This window comes from Capra hircus, chromosome 19 (genome assembly GCF_001704415.2).
Source record: "Capra hircus breed San Clemente chromosome 19, ASM170441v1, whole genome shotgun sequence".
In the NCBI taxonomy this organism is placed as follows: domain Eukaryota; kingdom Metazoa; phylum Chordata; class Mammalia; order Artiodactyla; family Bovidae; genus Capra; species Capra hircus.
In genome coordinates this window covers 12,047,446-12,052,985 of record NC_030826.1, presented here as the reverse complement: position 1 = coordinate 12,052,985, position 5,540 = coordinate 12,047,446, and the positions used below count along the sequence as shown (strand labels likewise).

The 5,540-nt window shown below is 45.2% G+C and overlaps 1 pseudogene; it reads left to right on the top strand.

The window, feature by feature from the left end:
* On the top strand, positions 259–869 carry LOC102191078 (annotated as a pseudogene).

Below are 5,540 nucleotides of genomic sequence, written 5' to 3'. Positions count from 1 at the left end.
GTCCACAAAACTTCACCTCCTTATGCAACACTGATTTTCCATAATCTAATAGCAATCTAAATCTATAGGCTGGGAGCCAACCATTGGCTGTAGCAGAATTTCTTTTGTTGGGATAAGAGAGTGGAGGCAATAAGAAAGGGCTTCCCTGTTTCAGATTTGTCATGAATCTTATCAGTCCATTCCAGATGCCAGAGCACACCATCTGTGAAAATAAAACTCAACTGGGGGTTCCGGAAGAAACAAGAGTGCGGCATGAACATGGGGAAGCCAAAGAAAACACAGAAGTATGCGCCCATGAAGTGAATGCTTAGTCTCAGAGATCAGAGGCTTAAAGAAAAGGATAGATTAAAACCGAAAAAGAAAGAAAAGAAAGATCCCAGTGCACTCAAGGAAAGAGAAGTTCCCCAATACCCTTCCGGCTTATTCTTCCAATATAACACACAGCTGGGCCCACCTTACCACATTCTGGTCGATACCAACTTTATCAACTTTTCCATTAAGGCCAAACTGGACTTAGTGCAGTCAATGATGGACTGTCTGTATGCCAAGTGTATCCCTTGTATAACTGACTGTGTAATGGCTGAAATTGAGAAATTGGGGCAGAAGTATAGAGTGGCTTTAAGGATTGCCAAGGATCCAAGATTTGAACGATTATGTGTGTACACAAAGGAACCTATGCAGATGACTGCTTAGTACAAAGAGTAACTCAGCACAAGCGTTACATTGTGGCCACAGTTGACCAGGACCTTAAATGAAGAATCCAGAAGATCCCTGGAGTTCCCATCATGTACATTTCTAACCAGAGGTACAACATTGAGCGGATGCCAGATGATTACGGAGCCCCTTGGTTCTAATGAGAAGAGAAAATTTCTCCACCTTCCTTTGACCCTTTTTCTCTTTTGCAAGTTCATTAAACATTCTATAGTGTGAAAAAAAAAATAAATAAAACTCAACTGGGAGAAGATCCACAATAAGGAGTCATGACCCTGGGACTTCCCCGGTGGTCCAGTGGTTGAGACTATGCTTCACTGCAGGGGCAGGAGTTCGTTCCCTGGTTGCGGAAACTAAGATCCCATATGCCCTGGGGTGCAGCAAAAAAAAGAAAAATTCAAGACATTTATCTTCTGATAGCCTGAAAAGAAAAGTTTACCTTGCGTGTAAACTTCCAATTCCCAAACAGCAGCATTTGAATTACTTTTGTCTCAGAAAAAAAAAAAAAAAGGGAAGGAAGCTTGTCATGGTTATTCCAAAGACTCACACTAGCGGACTAACCTCTTCCATAGTGAGAACAACTAGTTCACCTCCCACTACAGAAACCAAAGAGGCCAATTCTCCCTGCCCTCTTCCCCTGGCCAGCACCCAGACGAATGCTCCTGCCCTGGAATTTGAGTCTTGAGTATAGTTATGAAAAAACGACGGTCAGAATTCACTCACAAGAGGGGCTACTCTGGCAAAGCCTTGCCATGGCAGGGTCAGTAAACACTTCTTGATAAAAGACAGCTGTGGTGACTGCTGCTTCTTAGGCCAGAGTCACCACAAACAACTCAGTGGTCTTGGCCTCTGCTGGTTTTCTGAGCCTGATTCTCCAGGATTGCATTGATTCTGGGAGGCAATCACAAGACTATCTGAAGTGAGGAAGCCAAGAATTGAGGGACTTTGTTGGGGGTCCACTGGCTAAGACTCTGCACTATCCAATGCACGGGGCCCAGGGCAGGGAAATAAATCCCGCAGGGCACAATCAAGACTTGGCACAGCCAAATAAGAAAAATTTTTTTAAAAGGAGGAGGATGATGTTGAACTGTTAAAAATAGTGACGGAAGGTTTACTACATCTCCTTTTTGGTTCCTTTGTGTTTATCTCATGCATAAAACCTATGAAGTTCCATTTCATCTGTGGGTCCTATATTCCTGGTACAATGCCAAAGAGAGTCTTACGCTAAGTCCTCCACTCTCTTTTAAGGATATGATTCCATGTTTTAATAAAAGGCATATCCCTGGGGCTTCCCTGGTGGTCTAGTGGTTAAGAATCTACCTGCCAATGCAGGGAATATGGGTTCGATCGCTGTTCTGGGAAGATTTCCCCTGCCACGGAACAATTAAGCCCAAGCAACACAACTCCTGAGCCCGTGCTATAGAACCCATGAGCCACACGACTGAAGCCTGAGAGCCCTAGAAACTGTGCTCCACAACAAGAGACGTCACCACAATGAGCGGCCCTCAGTTCAGTTCAGTTGCTCAGTCGTGTCTGACTCTTTGGGACCCCATGGACTACAGCACGCCAGACCTCCCTGTCCAATACCAACTCCCAGAGTCTACTCAAACTCATGTCCATCGAGTCGGTGATGCCATCCAGCCATCTCATCCTCTGTCATCCCCTTTTCCTCCTGCCCCCAATCCCTCCCAGCAACAGAGTCTTTTCCAATGAGTCAACTCTTTGCATGAGGTGGCCAAAGTACTGGAGTTTCAGCTTTAGCATCAGTCCTTCCAATGAATATTCAGGACTGATTTCCTTTAGGATAGACTGGTTAGATCTCCTTGCAGTCCAAGGGACTCTCAAGAGTCTTCTCCAACACCACATTTCAAAAGCATCAATTCTTTTCTGCTCAGCTTTCTTTATAGTCCAACTCTCACATCTATACGTGACTCCTGGAAAAACCATAGCTTTGGCTAGAGGGACCTTTGTCAGCAAAGTAATGTTTCTGCTTTTTAATATGCCGTCTAGATTGGTCATAGCTTTTCTTCCAAGAAGCAAGCGTCTTTTAATTTGGTGACTGCAACCATGAAATTAAGAGACGCTTGCTCCTTGGAAGAACAGTGGTTAGCACTTAATAATTGTTCAGTTGCAAGCCAGACACCAAAAGCTACATACTGCATGCTTGCATTTATATATAACTATAGGAAAGTCTTCCCTGGCAGCTCAGCTAGTAAAGAGTCTACCTGCAATGCTGGAGACCTGGATTCAATGCCTGGGTTGGGAAGATCCCCTAGAGAAGGGAATGACAACCCACTCCAGTATTCTTGCTGGAGAATCCCATGGTCAGAGGAGCCTGGCGGGCTACAGTCAATGGGGTCACAAAGAGGTGGATACGACTGAGCGCTTACGCTTTTATATGAGTGAGTGAATGAAGTTGCTCAGTCGTGTCTGACTCTGCGACCCCATGAACTGTAGCCTACCAGGCTCCTCCATCCATGGGATTTTCCAGGCAAGAATACTAGAGTGGGTTGCCATTTAAGGCAAATGTTAAGATATAGTAACAGAAAACAGATCAGTGGGTTTCTGGAGCTGCAGATAGGGGGATTTGCTACACAGGAAGATAAGGGAACTATTTTGGAGTAGTTATGGTGCTGGTTCCGTGGGTATATGCATGTGTGCCTACTTAGTCAGTCAGCTCTTTCATGACCCCATAGACTAGAGCCCCCAGGTTCCTCTGTCCATGGAATCCTCCAGGCAAGTAGATTTGGAGTGGGTAGCCATTCTCTTCTCTAGGGGACCTTCCCAACCCAGAGATCGAACCCAGGCTCTCCTGCATTGCAGGCAGATTCTTTACTGTCTGAGCCACCAGGGAAACCCTCCATGGGTGTATACATTTGTTTAAAAGCACAGGACTGTGTAGTTAAAGTGGGTGTATTTTGGGACTTCTCTGGCAGTCCAGTGTTTTAAGGCTCCATGCCTCCAGTGCAAACTCAAATGCATGAGTTTGATCCCTGGTAGTAAAACTAAGATCCACATGCTGTGTGGCTTAAAAATAAAAATAAAATAAAATGGGTGCATTTTATAGTATATAAATTATACCTTAATAAACCTGATTTTTTTAAAACATTCTAACACTGAACCACCTATACTTTTTTCTCTACGTTCAGGCATCGATAAGGTTGAATTGTGTCCTCCTCCCCCCAAAAAATTTGTTGAAGTTCTCTTCAGGATGTGACCTTACTTGGAAACAAGGTCTTTGTGATTATACTCAAATCAAGATAAGGTCATACTGGATTAGAGGGGCCTAAATCCATGGCTTTGCCAACAAAGGTCCGTCTAGTCAAGGCTATGGTTTTTCCAGTAGTCATGTATGGATGTGAGAGTTGGGCTGTGAAGAAAGCTGAGCACTGAAGAATTGATGCTTTTGAACTGTGGTGTTGGAGAAGACTCTTGAGAGTCCCTTGGACTGCAAAGAGATCCAACCAGTCTATTCTAAAGGAGATCAGTCCTGGGTGTTCACTGGATGATGTTAAAGCTGAAACTCCAGTACTTTGGTCATTTCATTTGAAAAGTTGACTCATTGAAAAAGACTCTGATGCTGGGAGGGATTGGGGGCAGGAGGAGAAGGGGACGACAGAGGATGAGATGGCTGGATGGCATCACCGACTCAATGGATGTGAGTTTGAGTGAACTCCGGGAGTTGGTGATGGACAGGGAGGCCTGGCGTGCTGCGATTCATGGGGTCACAGAGAGTCAGACACGACTGAGCAACTGAACTGAACTGAACCGAATCCATGGCCGTTATCACAGTAACAAGAAAAGGAAATTTGAACAGAGACATAGACAGGGAGTACATATGCAATAATGGAGGCCAAGATTGGGGTTATGTATCAAAAAGCCCAGAAATGCCAAGGACTGCCAGCAACCACCTGCTAGGATAAGGCAGGGAAGAAGCCTCCTAAAGCCTTCAGGGAGATGATGGTCCTGTTGATACCTTGACTTTGGACTTCTTGCCTCCAGAACTTCGAGAGAACACATTTCTCTTGTTTAAAGATATCCAGTTTGGGCTTCCCTGGTGGTTCAGTGGTTAAGAATCAGCCTACCAATGCAGGGGACACAGGGTTGATCCCTGGTCCTGGAAGCTCTCACATGTGATGGAACAAGTAAGCCCACGCGCCACAAATACTGAGCTCCACGAGCCTAGAGCCTGCTCTTCTCAACAAGAGAAGCCACTGCATTGAGAAGCCTGAGCTCCGCAAGGGAAAGTAGCCCCCGGTGGCCACAACTAGAGAAAAGCCCTTGCCCAGCAGCGAAGACCCAGCACAGCCAAAAAGAAATATGTAATATAAATAATATATAAATAACTTTAAAAAAATAAAGATATCCAGTTTGTGGTAATTTGCTACCGTATCCCTAGGAAACTATTACAGGAACATAGAGTTATTTTCATAATTCTATCTCCTGCCTTGAGGGGCTCTTCTAAGAGGAAGCTGTGAGTCAATGAGCTTGAGGTCTGAAAACTTCCCCTCAACCTCGCACAGACTCGGGCAGCCCGCTGTCAGCCCAGCACCCCTCCCAGTCTCACACGCAACCTTCTGTGGTGCCGTCTGGCTCCTATCTCATGGGTCTCAACACTTGTGGTTTCCCTCCACTTCGTATCCTAAGCCCAGCTTCATATACAGCCCAAGCACGCTACTTGTAACACACGCCATCGTGTGTGTGATGCGCTATACCACTCCAAACGTTAATGTGTACTTCCTTGCCCTCCAGATCATCTTTTTCTTCTTCTTCTTCCAGAAGAGACTTTTGACGACCTACAATTAGCTCTAAATTTCCCCCTGGCTTTT